Raw genomic sequence first — 27,664 nt, 5'->3', positions numbered from 1 at the left:
ATGGATTTTGGTGAGTCAGAATAGGTCACAGTGGATGAGAGTGGTTCTTGGTGGGTCAGTGGGTCGTGGGTCACGGTGGGTGGTGGGTCAGTGGGTCGTGGGTCACGGTGCGTGGTGGGTCAGTGGGTCGTGGGTCACAGTGGGTGGTGAGTCAGTGGTTCGTGGGTCAAGTTTTCATTGACCCACGCCAACTCTGCCTCAAACTAGATCCATACCATAGCTGTATGCAGTTATTCAAGGACCAACAGTTAAATGAAATGAAATCTTTGAGTTTTACGTCCCACGGTTATGCCGGTGAGGCTAAAGGAGACGGTGATGATGAGTAATGAATGAAATGGTGGAATGAAGAAAGTGGGAGGAAACGGGAGAACCCCGAGAAAACCCACGCACACGGTGTTTGTCCACCACAAAGTTCACTTGGCGGGGGCTGGGATCGAACCCGGGACCCCTAGCACCAGAGGAGGACCAACAGTTAGTAATACACATTGTGTTGATTTTTGGTTTGGTTTGATTTAGTTTAATGTCCCACGGTTATGCTAGGGCGTCTAAAGGAGAGGTGGAGCTAATGATTATAATGGAATCCGAACCACTTCGGTCGTTCAACTGTACTCCCACCGGAAATCGAATTCGGGACCACGCGAACCGAAGTCAAGCATGCTAGCCACTAGACCAAATGGAGTCCTCACATTGTGTTGATTTAAATCATTGAGTCAGTGATGTCAGATTCGAAGATCAAAAAGTAGCGTGTCTGTGCTCCAAAAGTAGCGGATTTGAACCAGGGTTGATCTGTTTGAAACAAAATGTTTAAAACAAGTGTTTAAAACATGTTTAAAACGAGGGCTGTTGTTTTATTCAGTTTGTTTTAAACGTTTTAAACAAATTGTTTTAAACGTGTTGTTTTTTTTTCGATGGTGGTTGAACATGTTTAAAACAACTAAAATATCAGATTGAGTGAGTCAATTTAATTTTCTAACAAACAATCCATCCTTCGCAGGATTTGTGCATGGAGCAAATTACAAGCAGAGTTATATTCTTATTATAACAGCAATTACTGAACGAAATTCTGCACATCAATGTGCGTATAACTAAACCAACAGAAATTCAAATGAAGTATTTCAACTTTTCTTAATTTCCAAGAATAACGGAGGTTAAACACACTATAAACTATTCTAAGATCCAAATTCACAAATTCAAAACTTGGGTATTTTTTGATCACTATCATTTCCATAATAATGAAGAGTTCTCACATCATAAGCTAGAAGAAATGCTCCGACAAATACAATACAACTCATAGAAAATAGCAGTGACTAGCCTACAAGGAACAAATGACATATTTTAACTAAACAGTTTTCAAGATACATCTCTATCTGCAACATGGGTAGCTAATAATAATTAATGTCTACGGCATAACAACACAATTAACTCTAGACGCCCGCCAGGGATTTTAACAAAATGGTAAACTCTCACGTTCGGGGCTCTGGTGACCCCCACTAATTATCACAGAGTCATGAGTTATACACCATTGGAAAGCTTATAGACCACAAATTCCAATGAGGTAACATTCATGAAATTCCCGCCGTATTCGTAGAAAAAGAACAGACATAAAGATCATTAAAAATATGAAAATATTGACTTCGCGGGGCCCTGGCAAACCTTGCAGTCACCCTACGCTGACAAAATGATGAATGTGTAGGCCACATACTTGTGACAATAATATAAGAAATGGTAGTCATTGCTGCCATTGCGTAATGAATTCGTTTTATGTGGGAAATATGCGCAGAAAACATTCATTGAATTAGACATTCTCTCCCCTCCCCCATTATAGTACCACGTCCATATGCAAATCATTTTTGCTGCACACATCATTTATACGAACAAGAATTATGCTTCTAGTCCACTTCAGTGAAATATATCTTGTGTTATATGGGGCCGTCCCGAAAATAAATGTAAATTAACCAAATTTGACCCCCTCTTCCTCTATAAAGAACAAGTACACATACAGGTTACTATCATGTAGGGGACTACCTCATTGCTTCACATACCAACTTTTATGGATGTACCACAAAGGGGGGAGGAATACCCGCCAAAACCTGACAAAAAAAAATGATGAAAAATAAAAAAACGAACTTCATCCTCTCTTTCTCGGCCGTACATACGTACCCCCTATATACATAAAATACAACTGACGGAAAGATTCATCCCTCAAAAATACTTTGGTACCAAATCATCTTTCTAGCTTAATTAGAGGCTGAGCTATTGATGTTTGTTGTAAAAATAAATGTAATTTACGTCAAAAAAACTTAAACTCCAAAAATTGGCTAACTTTGCCCCCTTCCTGCTCCCCCATATAAGCAAGAAGTACAAATACACGATATTACCATGTAGTGGCCTACTTCATTGCTTCACGTAACAATTTTTATGAATCTATCCCGCAAGAGGAGGAATGGCCCCCAAAAAAACTGTTGAAAAAAGCAGGATATTTACCCTCCTCCCCTATACATAAAATGCACACCAGCAAAGCTGCATCTTTCAGGAATAAATTGGTACCAAAACCATCTTCCAGCCTTAATTTGAGGTTTAAGACTGAGCCATTGAGGTTTAAAGCCCTGACACAGCAGTTGCGTAAATGGGCGTTTAAAGATTAAGAATGCAGACGACCAATAGAAAGTAACACAAAGGAACTAACCTACATATTCTGTGAACGGAGATCGGGAAAATCCCGATTTCTTTCTCCGGAATTGAACATTTGGGCGGATCGAGATTAGGGAAGTTCCCAAAATTTGATCTAGTGGTTGAATATAGATGGCAAGCAATACCTAAGAGTGTAAAAATGTAATATATATGGCTATTTAGATTATTATTTTAAACAAAATAAACATTTTAAACATGTGTTTTCTTTGTTGAAAACAAAGTAAAGTTTAAACAAAAAAAAAACGTTTTAAACATAAAAAACGTTCTTTTTGTTTCTTTTTTTAAAAAAATTTTTTCAACCCTGATTTGAACTATTTGTAGGACAAATATATTCAGTATATTCAAATATATTTGTAGGACAAATGTATTCATGAATTATTTGGCAATGAAATGATTTTTAATATGGACTCGAAAATGTGCTGGACATATTGCAAGAAATTATGATCGATGGACAAAAACAATTCTAGACAGGATACCACGAGATAAAAACAGCTTGGGAAACGTCCTTGTACAAGAAGGTTTGAAGAAATCAAGAACAACTGGGGAGTAAGCTGAAAAAGAATTGCTCAAGATACACAGTTGTGGAGAAGACTTGGAAAGACATTCATCTAGTAGTGGATTGATAATGGTTGATTATGATTATAGTTATGATTTTATTATATCTGGACTTCAGAGATAAACTAAACAAAGTTATAATTTCGAGTTACAGGAGAAGCGAAAAGCCGGTTCCGTAAGGAAGACCTATAGTGCTGTTTTTCAAACTATACTAACTAGTTACAAAGTAATACGATGCTTTTTAGACTTATATTATTACATCACTAGAAAGAACATAGTCTATTTAAAAAGTACCGGTAATGTTAAATCAATTTCGACCAAAAAGTGACTTAGCATAGGTAAGGTAGGGTAAAAACGGATCCAAAATCTAACGAAATTCGCACAGGGAAAAAATATTTTTGACTCTTCATATTGCAACAAAACTACGAAAATTAATAGAAAAGAAAACTAGAAAGTTAAGAATTACTCGTATTACCGGGACAGAGAAAATAGAGACAATAGATACATATAGCTCGAATTACCTATATACTTATATAATATGTATGTCCATGTTTCGCAAGTAATTTTCAAATCAATAAAAAATTTCAACATAATGAACGCACGATTAGTTTTCTCGAATAAAGATCACATGCCCCGCTGAGAGCTCAGGAATAAGCTTAACCTATGTTACGGCACTGGATATATGCTTATGTAATACATTACGACCTTATGAACTTGTATAAGAAACAGAATGTACTTAAAGTGAGACACGAACTATACGAAACATCGGACCTTTGAATCTAACTTGTTTGGTGATCCAACCCGAGACCATAGAATGCAAAGATGAGTACCGTAGCTCCCACCACAAGGTTAAGGAAGTTCCTGTTTTAAAGTGTCAATTAAACACTGAGATGTGAAACGGTAATAAAGCATTTGATCAATTTGAAACAAAATATATTGTAGTAATAATTTACTCTATTTGTTAAGATAATGAATATTATATTCTGTTTTTAAAATGACAGTCAAAGCAGAACATATTGGATAATAACTGAGAAACTGTAAAGTTTCAATTTCGGTACGATTAAATACATTCGTGCTGCTATGTGTTGCGTTATCCGTTAGGAGGTATTGAACAATTCTGATTCAAAGGAAGAAAATAAACTACTGTATAGTACTGGGGTTAATTTAATAGAGTTTAATTGTATAGGCAGTACTGAAGCTATTTGATACAAAGTCTATTGCTGAAAGTGAAATGTGAGTTACTATTAGGGTTTTATCCCAGGTATGTTATACCCACTGATGATTGAACCTGGAACACCCACATGGAAAGCATTAGCGCCAGTAAATTAGCTACGAAGAGGTATATCATATCATAATTCTAAGTCAAGAATAAAGGCAAAAAATAAGAAGCAGAAAAGACAGATTGTACAATAATAATACATACAATTTTAATTTCACACTATATATTTCGAGACTTTCGAGACGAGACCGAGACTTGGCCTTCGAGACCGAGACCGAGATCAAGACAGGTATCTGTTGACCGAGACGAGACCGAGACGGAGATTTTCGACTCGAGACGAGATCGAGACCGAGACCGAGACTGTATAAAGTCTCGTCTTGTCTCGTCTCGGTACCATCCCTAATTTTCAGCACATGTAGCTCCAATTCTGAGCAACACTGTACCACTACACTTCACTGTTATGTTTAATGATAATAGTGCATTTTAAATCTGTGCATATTTGTACGCATATGGTGCTATTTCAAACAAAATATTTTTGCTGAGTTGGCAACACTGCTTCACCTATGGCAACACTGTTAGTGGTTTTCGATAACGCATTTTATTCTCATTATATTGTGCAACTTTTGTTTTGATTGCTTTAACGATTTTCAAGATTTTTACTTTAAACGTACATAATTCCATGATATAGTTGTTTGGATATTCAAATTCTGAAGCCCCGTAGCTCCTATCCTTCCAGTCCATAGCACCTTAAATCTTGCTCATGTTCATTTCTCATGATGTTCTATCAGATGTGCTATGTGGCAATCAGATATTAGCGATAACTTGTGGGACCCTCCCGTGTTAGCGCGAGCACAAACGAATGTGAAACTCATTGAGGATAACAAGCCGGAGTCCTAAGTAAAAGCGAGCGCAATGAGGTTAATGAACGTAAGATGGAGGAAGAAATTTCCAGTTCTCGGAAGTTTTCCTTTGCTTGAATCACAAAGTCAACACTTGTGCCAAGTTTCTAGTTTCCACATCTGCAGAATGTGCCTTATAGTTTTTGATGAGTCAGTCACAGTCAGTGAAAAATTTGAGGTTTCTGAGGATTTCATGACCCTTTATCTCGTAAACTATTTATAAACTAAACTCGTATGTCTTGTTGGAGATTAGTGACGTAGCCAATTTTCGTTGCGCTATCTTCATAAGAATCGAAATTATGGATATTCGAAAAATATGTTTCTTCATTTTTTTAAAAATATATTTATTGTTTGTATTGAAGATCTGTGGCCCATAATACAATTCTACATGTTTGTGACACACTCCTAATGTGAATATACACAACAACAAATACAAAAGAATAGGTACACTAAAGTATTAATTAATAAATGTTCGTTTTCTTATGATGGAGAAAAGGGTGCATTATTGTCCTCAACCTCTTTCAAAGCTTCTTCCCGTAAACGATAAAATTATTGCAGAAGCTTCGCCAAAGGTGATATCTTCTGTTTATCGGTTGCATTTAGAATTTCGTTTAATTCTAAGCTTTTGTCACGGATGCTATCCCCTATCCTTCCCCTATTGCGTTCTTCCTGTAGCACCTTACATTCGAATAAAATATGTATTTCATTTTCGATTTCTCCACATAAACTACACTAATTTCCGCTTTCATCTTTTGGACTTTTCCACCTGCACATCCCCAATCGGAATATTGCTATGGCGCGTCTCTGTTCCCTCTCTAACTTGAGATATTTTTCTGCCCCCTCATGTGTTTTTATCTTTACAAATGTTGTCAAAGATCGCTTAGTCTCGCAATCAGCTTTCAAATTTTCCGTTGGATCTGAAATTACTTTTTCCCTAATTGCTTTACACATTTCTTTTGATTTCTTGTTTCTTTTTTGTAGCAAGTCGAACATATTTATCTCTTGCAATAGTTTTATTACTCCCATTATCCAAGAGTTATTACTTCTCTGTTTCATTTGGTAATCAAAGCATTGCTTCTGAATTTCCCTCGCGTTTTCTGATTCGTACAGGTTTAGCTAATACTTTAGTAACCGTATTTTTATGATTAAACTCACGGGATACCTTCCTGTATCGAGTAGGACCGCGCTGTTAGGTGCCGATTGTGGTACTCCTAATATTTGTTTAATGAACTTGGTCCCTGCTTTATTAATTATGTTATCAGCACAGTTTTACCCAAAACTTTACACCCGTACAGAAGTATGGACTGCAGTAGTGTATTAAATGCACGCGTGGTCAATTTGAACGGAAAGTTGTTGTGTCTGTTCAAGATTTTGCATGTTGCGAATATGCTTTTTTCTGATAGCTACCACTCTTCTCTGGTGGTCGATCCAAGTTCCATTATACGATATGTTCACTCCCAGATATTTAAAGCTTTTAACTGTTTCTAACTCCTCCCCCTGATATGACCACCTCTCTAATTTTGCCAGTTTGTACCCCTTTTTAAATACTCTACTTTCGTTTTGTTTACGTTCACTTTGAGATTCCATTCTTTGCAGTACGTTTCTAATGCATTTAATGCTCTCTGTAATCCTACTACGGTTTGTGACATAATTGTCAAGTCGTCAGCGTACAACAATACTGGAATTGATGTTTGCAGTACCTGCGGAGGATGGCTATCGGTTTTATCTAGTGCATCAACTACGTCATTGATGAATAAATTAAATAATATTGGAGAAAGTTGGCATCCCTGTCCTAGGCCTATGTAAGATGGTATGGGTTCGGATATTTTATTTCGTCCGCTTCTTATACAGAAATCGACCCGTTTGTATATTTTTTCGATTCTTTGAAGTGTTTGAGTGCACACCCCGTATGTTCTTAGTTTGTATAATAAAGCAGTTCTACTGATGGTGTCGAAAGCTTTTTCAAAATCGACTAAGCAGCTGAACAGTTTGCCTCGTTTCTGCGTCAACACCTTGTCAATTAACGTGCGCAACACCATTATGTTGTCTATGGTGTTGTAGCCTTTTCGGAACCCTGCTTGAAGTGGCGATATTTTGTTATTGCAGTTTGCCCAGCGTTCTATTCTTGTGGCCAGGATTCTCGTGTAAATTTTACTTACGAGTATGACCGGTAAAATGTGATTCCTCTATAATTGTTAGGGTCCTGTGCATTTCCTTTTCTTTTGTACAGTGTGACAATTATACCCCTTCCCCATAAGTCCGGTAAATCTGCTCCCCGTAACAGCTTATTGAACATTCCGGCTAACCATTTCATAAATTTTTCGTTCTCTACACTGTGTTTAAAAATTTTGCCACAATACCGTCGACCCCTACTGTTTTATTATTTCTTATATTTTTTGTAGCGAGCTTAATTTCTTGAATGGATATTTCTTTGTCGAGAATGGGGTCAGTACTTGAAACTTGTAAGGGAATTGACTGTGTTGTATTCCATGTGTCCTTACTACCAAGAATTTGCCTAAAGTCTTCCGCCCATACTTATGTAGGGATGTTTTGTTTCGAAGTTCCCTGTGTATTGTTTCCGCGAATTATATGCAATACTTCCTTATAATCGTTTGTATCTAAGGCTGTTTGTAAAATCTGGAACCACAGTTCGGTCCATTCTTTCCTTTTGTTTTTACATACCTCTTTGTATCAGTTTCGCTTCTTCAAATAGTCTGTTAGTAATTCAAATAATCTGTCGTATTTATCGGTTGTAAGATTAGCTCCGTCATCTAGTTCCCCAGACCTAGCATTAAAATCACCCATGATTATTATATCCCTGTTCCCGTCGTCTTCTAATTATAAAATATTTGCTTCTGACTCGTCAAAGAAATGTTCATTAGCAAATTTAGAGTTTTGCGGGTGATACACTACGTGCTCCATCCAGCGAACTTGGCTTCGCGCTCTGTCGTGCTTCTTGATTGTACGTTGCATTGTATAAGATATGTGTTTATCGATATATTTCTGGGATAAAGTGCTGTACTTTTTGCATTAGGCTGTTCATGGCAAAGAAATAAATATTATTATTAAAATATCCCGATGTAAGCATAGTGAGCTTATTCTTTCACTCTAGGTGTTTCTATGTGGGTGGGGGAGGAAAAAATATGCTATTTTATTTTTCGGTAACTACTGGCTGGATCTGAACGAAATTTTGGTGTGCAAGTATCCCATAGTCTAAGGAATAAAGATCGTTATATTTAGTGGCTGTCCTCGGACAGGGACAGGCTCGGCTCGGCAACAGAAACTGTGTTCCACAGCTTTGCACGCAGGGAGCTTCCGAGTTCGATTCACGTCGTCTCATTGTAATTATGTATTATTATTACTATTATCATTGTAATCTTTAACTTAATGTCTGATGGTTGTTCTTTATGGCAAAGAAGACGAATGATTATGAAAGAATTGGTGTAGGCCTAATTAAAATGTAGAAGGAAATGAGACAACTTTGAGAATGACTTTACCTGGGATCGAACCAGAGACCCCTAGCAGCAGAAATTTATTATTATTATTATTATTATTATTATTATTATTATTATTATTATTATTATTATTATTATTATTATTATTATTATTATTATTATTATTATTATCAATTGTTACGAATCTTGTACATTTTACAGATTTTACGTACTTAGCTCTTAAAAATAGACTACAGGTTGACACTATATATATTGATATGTCAAAGGCTTTCGACTCTATAGAACATGGACTTCTAGTTCGTAAATTATCCAATGTTGGCCTATCTTCTCAGTATATTCGATGGTTCCAAAGTTATTTATCAAACAGAGAATATAGAGTGAAAATTGGTCATGTAACTTCCAGCATTGGCTGTATAAAGAATGGTATACCTCAGGGATCTCCTTTAGGTCCACTTCTTTTTTCATTATTTATTAATGACCTGACGGAAAAGGTTAAATCCTCAAATATATTATTATATGCTGATGATTTGAAGTTATTTAGAATAGTGAATAGCGAATACGATAACTACTTACTCCAAAAAGACTTGGATAGTATTAGTATATGGTGTAAAAATAATCTACTGAAAATAAACTGTAATAAAACTAAATTTATTTCATATACCGATAAGACGCAATACTATGTTAGCAAATATATCATAGATGGAATATCTCTGCAGAAAGTTGAAAATATTAAAGATTTAGGCATAACATTTGACATGAATATGAAATTCAACTATCACATTAATGACATAGTACATAGAACACGAAAGACTATAGGGTTTGTATTTAGGCAGTGGCCTGAGTTTAAAAATGCAAACACATATGTATATCTATTTAAGGTACTTGTAAGACCAAGATTAGAATTTGGTGCAATTATATGGGATAATATATCCTCAACATTATGTGGCAAAATCGAATCGGTTCAAAAATGTTTCATTAGGCTCTTGTGTAGAAATATAAAAAAAAAAGATTATTACTCTCATAGTTATGATTACTGGAACGAATACTGGGGGTTGCAAGAATTACATGTAAGAAGAAAAATGATAGAGAAAAACTTTATTCAGAAAATTTTAGACAATAGATATAGTAGCGAATACTGCTTACATAATATAGGTATAAGGGTACCAACATATAATCTTAGAAAAGCATCGGAAATGGTTCTCATGAATAAAAATTCTACAATCTTAAAAAAACTGACAAGTTCTTTTAATATATTATCGGTATAATTGTATTTATTAAACAGACGTATAGATTTTATTAGGTATGTGTATTTTATATAGTATATCTGTATATTTGACGGTATCCTTGTTTTAAGGACAATTTGAAGAAAATTGACCAACTATTTTAATGAATTATGAAGTAATTACGTTTATCCAGATAAGATATGTCATAAAATTTTGTATATATTATAAGATAGACAATGACCTCCTATCGTCGAAACAAATATGTTATTAAAATTAAGTGGAATGTAAGATGTGTGTTATAACCCTTAGTTCTATGACTAAGTGCTGTATTTTTGCTATCTGGCTGTTCATGTCACTAAAATAAATAAATAAATAAATAAATAAATAATAATAATAATAATAATAATAATAATAATAATAATAATAATTATTATTATTATTATTATTATTATTATTATTATTATTATTATTATTATTATTATTATTATTATTATTATTATTATTAAATGCTGTTTGCCATCATGATCTGGCGTAAATAATAATTTTTAAAAGGGAAAGCACGAAAATGGACGTGATATAGGCAAGGAAGTCTGTAAATGGATTGTACGTATTTGAATAAAAACAATTATTGAACGATTTGAGTTCAAGAACAAGCCAAATAGGTTTCTTAAATAACACCTGCCAGATGGTTTCTGTTCTGATCTACTGATTCACTCATTTATGATTCGATTCGATTCACAATGTACATGTGTGGAAAGCGGGCAGAAGACCTTGTAATGTAACAGTGTTATGACATTGCATCGGAGGAGATTTATGTATTCTAATTCGGCCTTAAGAGGAGGACTGCAATGCGTCATACACAAAATTACAAGCTCTATCGTCGTAACTACCAATGCCTCGCGAACCGATTTATGCTCCACCTATCCCAGTCGATGAAGTATCTCGAATGCTAATACACCTTCTCTTGGTCAACGGCTGCAGGTAGTTCTGCAGTTCCGTAATTCATACAAAATATCGATTCTTTTACCTTCACGTGCTCCTTGTTGCTCCCCTACTCCAGTTCGCTAATTCCTTCAGCCGTTAACACGAAACTTTGATTTCTTTCTTCTTTCAAAAATACTCAGAAGAAATGAAATATAGTAGCTACATAGTTGGGTAATGTAAAGTTCGGCTCTTCGCTGATCAAATAGATTCAAATCGTTTAGAGAATGGACATAGAAGATTCTGAATGAGATTTCCATTAGTCATATCAATAGTAACTTATAACTAGATAAAGGATTTTTATGAACTTAAAATTCATGAAATATGCATGCAACTATGCTGTGAAATGTGTTAAGATATGTACTTAATATATCTATACACCAACAATGCAATGAAAGAGAGAGCATTTGCAAATATGCAGCAAAGTTGTAACGAAGTTTTGCAGGTGAAATTTAATATCAAAACTCTACTTTACCTTTCAGGGACTTTTCTTCATTTTTTTTAAAAGTCTTTTTTAAAACACACACAGATAAATTAGATTAAAATGAAAACAATGTTATGAGAACACGATCTCTAGTTTTTCTTCACAATTGTATTCTAGAGTGCATTTACTTTACACGGAATAAGTAACACAAGACTCACTCTTCTACGTTTCCACTGTACAAGAAAGAAAAAAAAATAGTTTTTAAAGATTTATTCCATCCCATAATTAGCCTTCCACTATACGACGAGCTGCTTCTCTACATTTTTTGATGTCAGTTTGTGATGTCTGTAACCAGAAAATTACCTTTCAACGTCAACAGATGTTACTGGACAACATTTATAGAGAGGGGCGAGTTTAGTATCTACATTTTTTTGGCAAGTTGAAACCTAATGCCTGAAGATATTTTCCCATGAGTTCAGTCAATTTGTAGATAGAGTTTCTGGCAAGAACACTTGTCAATTTCTTTTCCACAGAGCGCCAGAATTTACAAGGAAATGACTGGAGCTCTTGCTGAACTTCATAAACTAAAGCTAATCATTCTATGAGGAGCATTCTCTCGCCTTTAATTTCAGAATTGATGTCGACACTATATTACAATGAGCCTTTATCATTATCAGATTTTTCTTAATGTCTTGGCGATTGTAAGCGTCTTTGCTCTACTGATGTGTTGTTAATGATATTGGTCCTCCATAAAATGGACATTCTTCCATCCTTTCATACAAAAAGCCATCAGGTTGCATATATATTTAAATGCACTGAAAATACAAAATAAACTGGACTTATTGCATGTTTATAAGCATATATCTGAAATAAAAACTTTTAGAATACGCTGAATATGCTTTTAAGCACTAATATATCCTTTAACTTTTGAAATATGCATTTATATGCACTATAAAACTTTAAATTCGAGCTGTATTATTGTTGTTAGAAACCCCTATTAAGCTTAACAGAGATGCATATAAGCAAACAAAATATGTATTTGCATTAATCCGATGTCTACTCATAATGTAAATGTTGATTAACTATTCTCAGGGGAAGAGTATTATGAATGGGTGAGATGCTATCTACATTACAATATCTCGGTTTGAAGTGTAAGTATACTTTGTAAGAACGGTTTGCTGTGTAGATACTTACTACCTATATTTTGCTATTTTTCCCGTCACCATTATGTACAAGTAATGCGGACTAGTGTTGAAGTAAAACCCTTGATTTTAAATGCTTATTCCTTTCCACTGTATTGTATGCATCTGAATGTTGTTCGTTCATTTGGAGAGAAGAACGGAGATTGAGAGTTTTCGTAAACAAAGCTTCGAGGGAAATATTTTGTTAAATACAGGGGATTTGGAAACAACATCAAAAATCTTATGTGTGCACAAATGTGTTAGCTCGGAACTATAAGACCATGCTGCCAAAATATTCCGGAACTTTATTTTGTAAAGTAAACATATAAGGTTTCAACTTCCTAACACTAGTTTTCCACACAACTTAGAAATTCTTCTTGGAAAGATATCTTTTAATTTACTTAAATTTACATGTTAGGAAATTGAAAGCTTACATGTTTGCTTTACAAAATAAAGTTCCGAAATATTGTGGCAGCATGGTCTTTGAGGCACTTAAATGAAGGGAATGAGAATACAATATATTGAATGCCAACTCAAAATTATGCACTCTTTGAAGCATTTTCGATATAGCCTATCTAGGTACCAGGTGATCAATTGTGGAATTTACTCCCTTTTCTCTACTACATACGCCTATGACTGCGACCATGAAAGGGTAATCGTTTCACTATGTTACATATAATATACTGTAACATGCAATGAATTTGGACTAAAAACTGTAATTTTAGTAATTTGTCTTAATATTAGAAACGAAACAGAGATTTTGGAGACTGAACTTAGCCTTGTCTCGAAATACAAGTGTTTGTCTTGGTCTCGATCTTATTTGTAGTAACTCCCGATATATTAAGTCTCGAGCTTGCCTCGATTTATAAACACCTGACTAGAAATTTCGAGACGACAGGTGGAGAGACTAAGAGTAGATCGGTTTCGGTATTATCCCTAAAAAGTATTAATAGATAGCAAGTATTAAAACTGAAAAAGGAAGGGGCCCGTTGTTGCCACAGCCAACCACCGTTGCCATAACAACGAATCCTGTCACTGCGCGTCAATCTAAAACTGATTGAAAAAAAAAGAAAAAAAAAATCTGCAACAAAAGTGATGCACAGAAATAAGTCGTGAGTGGGAACCCTTCACCCCTGGTGGGGATGTTCATGAAGCTATCAGCTCATGCCTAATTACATTGGAATATAATTTCCATTTCTTAATTTCGAACATACTAGGTTCGATCGAAACGAGAAAACTTTTTATCGGACTTCTAAAGAAAATAAAATAAAATAAATAAATACATGACCGTGTTTATTACATATAGAATTCCCAGTCACGACCCCCCTTTCAGTTTTATTAAAAATAGAAGAAGAAGATGAAGAAAAGAAAAAGAAGATAGAAGAGGAAAGATGTAAAGTAAGAAGGTGATAAAGGGGAAGCTGTTACTAGATATTTTAAGGAATATGGTAAAGGAAAGTGAATAATTATCTAATTGTGATCATTTCCAATAGCTATTGGGTGAATGTCTGGTATTAAGGTGATCAACGGTAGACACATGTTAACCCATACATCCCCGATCTAGATCCATTTGACCCCAACTACCAAATTATCCCAATCTAGCTCGGAGATAGATGAGAAAGTTTAATTTTACCGTTTTTTCAATATTTCCAGAAGTTCTAGACTAATATTTAATATTTGAAAAATGAACGACGAAGTTGATGGCATGTTAGAAACGACCACAGGAAAAAAAAATCAGAGTATCACATATGTGTCGAAGATTTTGACTTTCACAGTTCTCTCATGATGATCATTCGTTCAGGCTACTTCAGTCCTTTTTACTTCCTTCATAGAGCCAACTTAAGTTAGTATTAACATTCAATGAGTTCAATTGATAACTACCAATAATTATAATAAGTCACATATGTATGACAAGATAATTGGTGCACTTAATACTAAACCTACATTTCACTCACACACACATTCATACAGGACAATGTATACTTCGGGTTGTATTTGGTTGAATTAAACTAACCTAACTACAATGCTATAGACATTTATTACATTTCAATAGAAGAAGATGTAGTTTGACATAACAGAGAAAAAAAATTTAATACATGAAAAGAATGTTTCATAAACATGCACAGAAATTCGCTACTTTCAACAAGATCAAATAACACATTTCTCTTTTTATATATATTTTAAAAGTTGGATTACATGAAAAAGAATTAAACCAAAGACGAGACAAGAAAAAAATTCAAGGGTCAATATATATTTAAAACTCAGTGCAATGAATACATATCATTGCAGGAAAAGAAAAAAAATAATTGGTTAATCATTTAAAAAAAAAACACTTTAGTAATATTTTATTGAGTCTTTGTCTCAATAGGAGACATATCGACAGTTTTATGAGTCTTTGTTCTCACGTCGATAATAGCTCCTTTTTTTTTTTCAACTCTCTTTACGCACTGTGGTTTGTGTCCCTGAGAGTATTCAATTGTTTTTGTTTTAACTATAGACAACTAATTGCTTCATATCACATATATGTATATCTATATTTCTCATTTCGTCACTCGACGCACTTTATCTAAAATTTCAAAGTTTGTCAATATTAAGGAAAACTTATCAAATCCAGTCACAGATATTGGGAACATATTTCCATATTCCGGTATTCACATTAACTTATTAAACAGATTTCAGTTCGTTGAATTTAAGATCACTAATTTTTTCCTAGTATAGATCTTGTAGTCAAAAAATTCTAGATACTGAATAGTTTGGTTTCCGATCGTAGGGGAAGGATTTGTTTCAGAGTCTACTGATAGAAGATTCGTTGGTGGGGCACACTGTTTCGTAGGTTATTAATTTCACTTTGATCTTGCGAATAAATTGGGATGAGGATTAAGGTTATTTTACTTATCTTACGACCTGCTACTCGTTTTACTTACATGCGGTATTTAACATTATATTCAACTTTAATAGTTACAGACATCAGTAACCACTCAACAAAATGTAATTTATTACAATATACGCGGTAACACTATATGTCACAAATAGTTGGTAAAGGTCGGGTGTCAAAAACCTATGGCAACCTAAACAAAACCAGGGTAAATACCGAGCCCATTACATACATACTCGTATATATATATATTCATATTATTCAATACAATAAATTTCACTTTAATATCCATCGTAGTATTTCGTCGACGTTTAAATTCTACATAACCGTTCATATTCGACAAGTATTCATATTTTATAAATATTTATATTTTATTGGCTCAAAGACAAAACAAAAACCCTGACTATCAAAAATTCACTTTTTTTCCTCATAAGGTTGCAACATTGTAATTTATATGTATAAACCCGATAATCAATAATCATTTTCAACTTACTAAAGATCCGCGTAGATATATAAGAATAGTTGGTGTTATTTAATGACATAAGAGGTGGAAATGCAACAAAATGAGCAGGCACGTAACTTTTAAAACTATGTAAGTACATATATAGATGTATATACAGGAAAAAAAAATCAATGTTATTCGAAACTAGTGGGCCCAAACTATTAATACATACACACTATATGACCAATCAATAGAAATAAAAACCAGAAATCAGTAATCAATTGATATAAGTTGTATGATCAATGAATAACAAAGGTTTCTAGGAATCTAAAAGCATAGTGTACCTTCCCGTCAATTTCTCCCGTGGTGGATTGAATATCGCGGAAATGGTCCTGAGTTGTGCTGCAATACCTCCACGAATTGCATCCCTCGATGTCTCAGTTAGTACATACGATCGAAATAAGTTATATGAATATTGTACGTTTTCATGAGTTTCAGAAACCAGGGGGGGGAGGTTAAAAATTTAAAAAAAACTCGAAGTAATAATGACACAGAGAGAGAGATAGAAAAGAAGGAAGACGAAGAATAGGGGCGCCAAAGACTTAAGTGGGAAATAACTAACGCTACAAAGACAGAAGTCGAATTTCACTCTCAACAAATCCTTAGCCAAAATATTCTTAATATGCCAAAAAGGGTGGTCTACTCAAATACGTAGACTCAAGGGGCGCCCTGCTGCCAAGGATGCAAGTTCTGTGTCCATCAGATCCCAATCCCACAAGAGTTGGCTTGTAAGATTGAAATCCGATCCCCGTATCCGGCCCAAACCAACAGGGTCCCGAAAATCGTCCGGAAGGTTGGAGTAGGCGTTAATTTAGGATTTCAAAGGAAAAAAAAATCATCCGACCACTTGGAAACTAGAAGATTCCAGAATAGTAATGAAATTAGAGTAATAGCTAAGATATCCCTAATTAGTGATTTGCCAAAATTAAAAAAAAAATTAAATAAACTGAATTTTGGATCGGTGATTTCAATAACCCAAACATCACCGATAGCTACCCTGCGCAGACACGCCACAGTCTGGGATGTCGTTAATTTCCCTCATCTAATTAAACTAAGAAAAGAAACGAAAATACTTAAGGGGACTAGGGGTCGACATCCGGGTACGCTAAATTTAGTAGCAGTTAATTTAATCGGATAGTCCGAACTGAGTTATATGAACACTGCACAATAAATAAATAAGGTAAGCAACAAAAAAAATCTCGGAGAGGCTATGAATGTTAAAGGTACAAATGACCAAAACCTGTACTTTTCGATGATCACAGGATATAGTAGTTGGTTTTCTTAATTATCATTTCTGTCATCCTTTAGAAGTAATTCCCACATGATACTACTCTATCTATTGAAAGGCTTAAGATCTGGGGCTGTTATTATGAGGTACATAAATGCAAAGTAACACACAATTCCCAACTATAATTTACTATCCAAGTAGCAAACTCGGTTGGATGAATGCACCGGTGTAGAAGTCTAAACGCGAGAGATATTTTTTTTTCTTCGTAAACATATTCATATTTTCACTATATAAAATTTACGAGGCCTATCCATTTAACTATAGGGGTCATCATCTCATTCATATTATATATCATATTATTAACATATCATTACATTCATTCATTATCTACTAATTTTCGCACGAAATAATATTTTATAAACACCCTATTTCGTACATTTTACACGCAGGCCATACACATATTTACATTACGCAGTAATAAATATATATATATAACTATCACAATCTATCACGCTCAAACCACCACACGATCACATTCATCGAACCACGTACTCTTTATTTCGAAGCACCCAAATTGTATTTACTTTGCAGGTTTAAAAAAAAATCATACATGTATTTACGGAAAGTTAAATTGTCAACGATTAATCTATTTCTGATTTGTTGATAAAACTGAAGCAACAATGGAATTTTCTACAGCCACGGGAAAAAAGAATTTAATACTACATTTTTAAACAAACAGTAACAGCATATGGGCTTTACTTCTATTAAGAAAATAGGTGTTCTTTATTTCAGCGGATTATTCATTTACTATTGGACCTAGCAAGCTGAAATTTTCAGTACAGTAAGATCTCATGCTATTTTATATGAAGGTATACTCATCCGAACCGAAAACCATGTCCACGGGAAGTAATTTGAGAATAAATGTCCAAAATCAAACAATCTAAATCACTAAGTCATGCGATGTCGTAATGTCAACAAACAATTGACTACCGAAAACTGACGCTATGGCGCTGTAGTGGAGGCATAATTTACCGTGTACTGAAATATATACTTGTACTCATTAATCAGAAATTTAATATTTACTCTGGTTTATTTATGTTAGAAAAATGGTACTAAATTAAAGCATATTTATACACTGTCCAAATCGAAAATTCACACACTCACACAAACCTACTAACTACATACACCACTGTTAGTACTATACATAAAGACAACTAACTAAACTAAACATGCACCATTTAGTTACATGCACGTTGACGAAAATAACCTAACACATTAGATTTAAAATACATTACTCCCTCGTCGATATATACAGTCGGCTCTATTTAATTTAAAGGGGGTCAAAAATGAGAAAGGTAACACTAGGTCTAATTGACCTGACCAATTGTTTACATAATGATTGCCAAAAATTGATGCCCGGGGGGCACCTTAACGAGGTTTATGGAGGGACCCTTCCCCTGAAAGGGGAAAAGGCCCTAAAACGAACAATAACTAACCCATTCCCCCGCTAGAACTGGTTCAATTTGGAAAAGGGGATAGGAGCCCTTTTAAGCTAACTTAAGCTGCCATTATTATTATTCACTTTACAACCATCAAACCTACGTACATGCGATTACTGAATAAATAATAGAAAGTCACATTTACTTAATACACGAACAACATGCACCAAACAGGTCGTAATTTCCCTAATCCCTACTTGAGTTTGAAATAAAAAAAAGTAAAGTCACTCTTTCACTGTTGTCTATTCTCGATAGGCAGCAAACATGGCTTCCTAGTAAACAGAACTGGAATTTGTTATTTCACTGAATTGCAGCTTCTTTACCAAAATTTGCGGATTTTTCGGGCTCCTATTCCGTTGTAAATCTTTAACTATTGAATTACATTATATGTTACCTTAGTTGTCCTTGGAAATTGGAATTCTTCCCGAAAAATATGTAGCACAAAATTCACAAGCTGCTCCTTGTAAGGTGTCTTCGATTGTTCTGATAACATTGCGCCGAAAAAGCCAGAGGTAAGAGAATTCCTCCAATCAGAACGAAAACTTTAGCCGCGGAAATTACAAAGCAAATAGAAATTTGGCAAATCCAGATATAACCGGATCTGAAAGTGACTATGGACTAGTGAGAGGGGGTGAGGGAAAGATTAGGTACCTGGCCAAAATCTACATTGGTCTGAAATTAAGGAAATTTATATCCAATAACGGAACTATGTTTCGGTATGACGTCAGAATGGTAAACCTTGTAACTATTCAAGTTATATATCCGTAAATGGGATTTACACTTAATCAAAATATAAATAAATATATTATACAGTGGGAATATGGTTACTAACAAAACCTTTGGGTTTATTATATTTAATTCGAAGTAAAGAGAGTAAATAAATTGTGTAACTAAACCGAAATTGAATAAAAAAAAAATTACTAGGTACAGGGTGCGTAAAAAAATTGCCATTACTTTCAACTGTAATGGTACATTACAGTTTTCCCCGGCCCATTAACAAAATTTTGTTAGAATAACAAAATTTTGCTAATTGGGAATACTAACTAATGATGCTTGTTAAGTTAACACACTCATTCATCCCATTCAAACGTTACCAGTCACTCTAGGACAGTATATTATATCTACTTGGGGTATTGCGCAAGTAATTCACTACGTTTATCTTCTGTACAATTGAAAATCTTTAAATTTCGAAAATTGTGAGTTCACCTTTTAGGTAGCAGGAAAACACGATGTAACCAGTTAGTAATGTTCCCATCGAAAGTGGGAAAACGTTCAATATCCCGGAGGGAAACTTTAGAGCTCATACTATACGGCGCAGGAAAATAATCCAGTGGAATCAACGCGTTATCCTGAGCAGTTGGGGTTGTCACCGGATTTGCCACCGACGGAGTGGTCACTGAACTGAACGCTCCCATATGACCAAGAGAGGTTTTGTAATTTGTGTTGACCATGTAAGGTTCAAACTTAGGACCCACCACGGTAGTAACCGACGGTCCGGCACATCTCCTTTCCCCTCCTGGCAGCACGCTGTACGATTGTACCATTCCAAAGGTAGAGTGAGCATTTACGCTAGTGACTGTTGTAGTCACAACACTCGACTGCATCGGTACATCAAAATTACTCAACCATGATTTCGAGGTTGGCTGATGCGGGGGGCAATACATTGCTGTGTCCCGTGCATCAGGCAACACTTGACTCTTACCCGGGAGGACGTTACTTGTTTCTGGGAGAATTTTCCCTGGAGAATCGCCATCAGGAAAAGGATAGGAGATATCAGACTTGGCGATTTGCAATTTAGTAATATTCCCCTTAATACTGTCTACTTCGGTTTGAATTCGACTAATTCTTTGGTCAACCGACTCTAGTTTAGTTTCTATTGATAGGTCGGATATTACAACATTCAATCTACTTATTTCAGCCTGCTGCTGTTCAACTTTTTGTTCGATGTCACCAAATCTTTTGTTTGTACTCTCAAACCTTATATCTATTTCGTTGAATTTCTCATTTGTTTCGTCTCTGAGCTGCTCGGTGGACTGTTGGGCCCGGTATCTAACCTGCTCCAGTTCAGTAGATGTTTGCTCTTTCAATTTGCTCATCGAAGAAGCAAAGTCTAAACAGATCTGGTCAATTTTATTGTTTAATACCTCGAATCGAGCGTCGGTCTCTCGTTTCGAGGTATCAAACTTCTCATTTATTTCACGTCTCATTTCTGCATTCTCACGCCTCATTTCTGTATTATTTTGTTCCATGTTAGTGAATCTTTCGTTCATCATCTCCATCATCTGGCGAATTAATGCAGACGTGTCAGACCCTCCAGATGACATTCCTTCCTTCGGGTTTGCCGTCTGATCCCGAGAATCACTTTGATTTCCACTCTTTTCCTCATCGTCGAGGTCAGATATCTCCGCTGGAGATATTTGGCCTCGGTCCCTTTCACACTCCTCACAATATTTCATTATTTCGCCGGTTTGAACTTTTTCTGCATTTTCAGCAGTATCGTCCAAATTGGAGCAAGCAAAGTGGATCCATTTTAGTCCACAACCGGTACATCTTATAAGTCTCCGCGGGGCGCGAGATCTTTTCTCTTTTTCGTTTAATGTGCATTGAGTGCACGTGACATCACACTCGTCCTGTGACACAACAACCTTTTTTGTTGCCATAGTTTTGAGACACTTTACACTTTACAAAAGACAAGATATATATCAGAAATACACATATACTATAAAATACTTATTTGGTATCCAGACAAGTATTATTCATGACTTAAAGGACTCCCATTCTCTTTCCTTCCTTGAAACCCTTCTAGCGTTTAGTTCTATTTTAGAAAAATTTTGACACTCCTTCTCTTTTTCCCCCTTAGAAAAGGAAACAAAAATGACAAAGTAGCCAACGACTCTACTTGTTTCACTTGACTATAAAATTTCTCGTATTAATTTCAATGTTGTAATCAATTCAACATGCCTTCAACCTCACTCTTTAACATTCTTAAAAAATTTCAAATCTATCGGTCGCCATTTAAACGGAGATCCGTTGCCATGGGAACAAGCGTTGCCATGACAACCATTCTTGTCGCGGTTCACCAATTCAAACTGATTGGCATGATAACTGGTATTATTCAATAAGCATTTTCAGATCCGTTACCACAGTAAACATGCGTTACCATGGCAACAATCCTGTCACGTGTCGCCATTCTAAAACTGAAAAAAAAGGAAGGGGCCCGTTGTTGCCACAGCCAACCACCGTTGCCATAACAACGAATCCTGTCACTGCGCGTCAATCTAAAACTGATTGAAAAAAAAAGAAAAAAAAAAATCTGCAACAAAAGTGATGCACAGAAATAAGTCGTGAGTGGGAACCCTTCACCCCTGGTGGGGATGTTCATGAAGCTATCAGCTCATGCCTAATTACATTGGAATATAATTTCCATTTCTTAATTTCGAACATACTAGGTTCGATCGAAACGAGAAAACTTTTTATCGGACTTCTAAAGAAAATAAAATAAAATAAATAAAAACATGACCGTGTTTATTACATATAGAATTCCCAGTCACGACCCCCCTTTCAGTTTTATTAAAAATAGAAGAAGAAGATGAAGAAAAGAAAAAGAAGATAGAAGAGGAAAGATGTAAAGTAAGAAGGTGATAAAGGGGAAGCTGTTACTAGATATTTTAAGGAATATGGTAAAGGAAAGTGAATAATTATCTAATTGTGATCATTTCCAATAGCTATTGGGTGAATGTCTGGTATTAAGGTGATCAACGGTAGACACATGTTAACCCATACATCCCCGATCTAGATCCATTTGACCCCAACTACCAAATTATCCCAATCTAGCTCGGAGATAGATGAGAAAGTTTAATTTTACCGTTTTTTCAATATTTCCAGAAGTTCTAGACTAATATTCAATATTTGAAAAATGAACGACGAAGTTGATGGCATGTTAGAAACGACCACAGGAAAAAAAAATCAGAGTATCACATATGTGTCGAAGATTTTGACTTTCACAGTTCTCTCATGATGATCATTCGTTCAGGCTACTTCAGTCCTTTTTACTTCCTTCATAGAGCCAACTTAAGTTAGTATTAACATTCAATGAGTTCAATTGATAACTACCAATAATTATAATAAGTCACATATGTATGACAAGATAATTGGTGCACTTAATACTAAACCTACATTTCACTCACACACACATTCATACAGGACAATGTATACTTCGGGTTGTATTTGGTTGAATTAAACTAACCTAACTACAATGCTATAGACATTTATTACATTTCAATAGAAGAAGATGTAGTTTGACATAACAGAGAAAAAAAATTTAATACATGAAAAGAATGTTTCATAAACATGCACAGAAATTCGCTACTTTCAACAAGATCAAATAACACATTTCTCTTTTTATATATATTTTAAAAGTTGGATTACATGAAAAAGAATTAAACCAAAGACGAGACAAGAAAAAAATTCAAGGGTCAATATATATTTAAAACTCAGTGCAATGAATACATATCATTGCAGGAAAAGAAAAAAAATAATTGGTTAATCATTTAAAAAAAAAACACTTTAGTAATATTTTATTGAGTCTTTGTCTCAATAGGAGACATATCGACAGTTTTATGAGTCTTTGTTCTCACGTCGATAATAGCTCCTTTTTTTTTTCAACTCTCTTTACGCACTGTGGTTTGTGTCCCTGAGAGTATTCAATTGTTTTTGTTTTAACTATAGACAACTAATTGCTTCATATCACATATATGTATATCTATATTTCTCATTTCGTCACTCGACGCACTTTATCTAAAATTTCAAAGTTTGTCAATATTAAGGAAAACTTATCAAATCCAGTCACAGATATTGGGAACATATTTCCATATTCCGGTATTCACATTAACTTATTAAACAGATTTCAGTTCGTTGAATTTAAGATCACTAATTTTTTCCTAGTATAGATCTTGTAGTCAAAAAATTCTAGATACTGAATAGTTTGGTTTCCGATCGTAGGGGAAGGATTTGTTTCAGAGTCTACTGATAGAAGATTCGTTGGTGGGGCACACTGTTTCGTAGGTTATTAATTTCACTTTGATCTTGCGAATAAATTGGGATGAGGATTAAGGTTATTTTACTTATCTTACGACCTGCTACTCGTTTTACTTACATGCGGTATTTAACATTATATTCAACTTTAATAGTTACAGACATCAGTAACCACTCAACAAAATGTAATTTATTACAATATACGCGGTAACACTATATGTCACAAATAGTTGGTAAAGGTCGGGTGTCAAAAACCTATGGCAACCTAAACAAAACCAGGGTAAATACCGAGCCCATTACATACATACTCGTATATATATATATTCATATTATTCAATACAATAAATTTCACTTTAATATCCATCGTAGTATTTCGTCGACGTTTAAATTCTACATAACCGTTCATATTCGACAAGTATTCATATTTTATAAATATTTATATTTTATTGGCTCAAAGACAAAACAAAAACCCTGACTATCAAAAATTCACTTTTTTACCTCATAAGGTTGCAACATTGTAATTTATATGTATAAACCCGATAATCAATAATCATTTTCAACTTACTAAAGATCCGCGTAGATATATAAGAATAGTTGGTGTTATTTAATGACATAAGAGGTGGAAATGCAACAAAATGAGCAGGCACGTAACTTTTAAAACTATGTAAGTACATATATAGATGTATATACAGGAAAAAAAATCAATGTTATTCGAAACTAGTGGGCCCAAACTATTAATACATACACACTATATGACCAATCAATAGAAATAAAAACCAGAAATCAGTAATCAATTGATATAAGTTGTATGATCAATGAATAACAAAGGTTTCTAGGAATCTAAAAGCATAGTGTACCTTCCCGTCAATTTCTCCCGTGGTGGATTGAATATCGCGGAAATGGTCCTGAGTTGTGCTGCAATACCTCCACGAATTGCATCCCTCGATGTCTCAGTTAGTACATACGATCGAAATAAGTTATATGAATATTGTACGTTTTCATGAGTTTCAGAAACCAGGGGGGGGAGGTTAAAAATTTAAAAAAAACTCGAAGTAATAATGACACAGAGAGAGAGATAGAAAAGAAGGAAGACGAAGAATAGGGGCGCCAAAGACTTAAGTGGGAAATAACTAACGCTACAAAGACAGAAGTCAAATTTCACTCTCAACAAATCCTTAGCCAAAATATTCTTAATATGCCAAAAAGGGTGGTCTACTCAAATACGTAGACTCAAGGGGCGCCCTGCTGCCAAGGATGCAAGTTCTGTGTCCATCAGATCCCAATCCCACAAGAGTTGGCTTGTAAGATTGAAATCCGATCCCCGTATCCGGCCCAAACCAACAGGGTCCCGAAAATCGTCCGGAAGGTTGGAGTAGGCGTTAATTTAGGATTTCAAAGGAAAAAAAAATCATCCGACCACTTGGAAACTAGAAGATTCCAGAATAGTAATGAAATTAGAGTAATAGCTAAGATATCCCTAATTAGTGATTTGCCAAAATTAAAAAAAAAATTAAATAAACTGAATTTTGGATCGGTGATTTCAATAACCCAAACATCACCGATAGCTACCCTGCGCAGACACGCCACAGTCTGGGATGTCGTTAATTTCCCTCATCTAATTAAACTAAGAAAAGAAACGAAAATACTTAAGGGGACTAGGGGTCGACATCCGGGTACGCTAAATTTAGTAGCAGTTAATTTAATCGGATAGTCCGAACTGAGTTATATGAACACTGCACAATAAATAAATAAGGTAAGCAACAAAAAAAATCTCGGAGAGGCTATGAATGTTAAAGGTACAAATGACCAAAACCTGTACTTTTCGATGATCACAGGATATAGTAGTTGGTTTTCTTAATTATCATTTCTGTCATCCTTTAGAAGTAATTCCCACATGATACTACTCTATCTATTGAAAGGCTTAAGATCTGGGGCTGTTATTATGAGGTACATAAATGCAAAGTAACACACAATTCCCAACTATAATTTACTATCCAAGTAGCAAACTCGGTTGGATGAATGCACCGGTGTAGAAGTCTAAACGCGAGAGATATTTTTTTTTCTTCGTAAACATATTCATATTTTCACTATATAAAATTCACGAGGCCTATCCATTTAACTATAGGGGTCATCATCTCATTCATATTATATATCATATTATTAACATATCATTACATTCATTCATTATCTACTAATTTTCGCACGAAATAATATTTTATAAACACCCTATTTCGTACATTTTACACGCAGGCCATACACATATTTACATTACGCAGTAATAAATATATATATATAACTATCACAATCTATCACGCTCAAACCACCACACGATCACATTCATCGAACCACGTACTCTTTATTTCGAAGCACCCAAATTGTATTTACTTTGCAGGTTTAAAAAAAAATCATACATGTATTTACGGAAAGTTAAATTGTCAACGATTAATCTATTTCTGATTTGTTGATAAAACTGAAGCAACAATGGAATTTTCTACAGCCACGGGAAAAAAGAATTTAATACTACATTTTTAAACAAACAGTAACAGCATATGGGCTTTACTTCTATTAAGAAAATAGGTGTTCTTTATTTCAGCGGATTATTCATTTACTATTGGACCTAGCAAGCTGAAATTTTCAGTACAGTAAGATCTCATGCTATTTTATATGAAGGTATACTCATCCGAACCGAAAACCATGTCCACGGGAAGTAATTTGAGAATAAATGTCCAAAATCAAACAATCTAAATCACTAAGTCATGCGATGTCGTAATGTCAACAAACAATTGACTACCGAAAACTGACGCTATGGCGCTGTAGTGGAGGCATAATTTACCGTGTACTGAAATATATACTTGTACTCATTAATCAGAAATTTAATATTTACTCTGGTTTATTTATGTTAGAAAAATGGTACTAAATTAAAGCATATTTATACACTGTCCAAATCGAAAATTCACACACTCACACAAACCTACTAACTACATACACCACTGTTAGTACTATACATAAAGACAACTAACTAAACTAAACATGCACCATTTAGTTACATGCACGTTGACGAAAATAACCTAACACATTAGATTTAAAATACATTACTCCCTCGTCGATATATACAGTCGGCTCTATTTAATTTAAAGGGGGTCAAAAATGAGAAAGGTAACACTAGGTCTAATTGACCTGACCAATTGTTTACATAATGATTGCCAAAAATTGATGCCCGGGGGGCACCTTAACGAGGTTTATGGAGGGACCCTTCCCCTGAAAGGGGAAAAGGCCCTAAAACGAACAATAACTAACCCATTCCCCCGCTAGAACTGGTTCAATTTGGAAAAGGGGATAGGAGCCCTTTTAAGCTAACTTAAGCTGCCATTATTATTATTCACTTTACAACCATCAAACCTACGTACATGCGATTACTGAATAAATAATAGAAAGTCACATTTACTTAATACACGAACAACATGCACCAAACAGGTCGTAATTTCCCTAATCCCTACTTGAGTTTGAAATAAAAAAAGTAAAGTCACTCTTTCACTGTTGTCTATTCTCGATAGGCAGCAAACATGGCTTCCTAGTAAACAGAACTGGAATTTGTTATTTCACTGAATTGCAGCTTCTTTACCAAAATTTGCGGATTTTTCGGGCTCCTATTCCGTTGTAAATCTTTAACTATTGAATTACATTATATGTTACCTTAGTTGTCCTTGGAAATTGGAATTCTTCCCGAAAAATATGTAGCACAAAATTCACAAGCTGCTCCTTGTAAGGTGTCTTCGATTGTTCTGATAACATTGCGCCGAAAAAGCCAGAGGTAAGAGAATTCCTCCAATCAGAACGAAAACTTTAGCCGCGGAAATTACAAAGCAAATAGAAATTTGGCAAATCCAGATATAACCGG

This window comes from Thermobia domestica, chromosome 12 (genome assembly GCF_964235325.1).
Source record: "Thermobia domestica chromosome 12, izTheDome1.hap1.1, whole genome shotgun sequence".
Taxonomy (NCBI): domain Eukaryota; kingdom Metazoa; phylum Arthropoda; class Insecta; order Zygentoma; family Lepismatidae; genus Thermobia; species Thermobia domestica.
Note: the sequence above shows the minus strand (reverse complement) of the source record.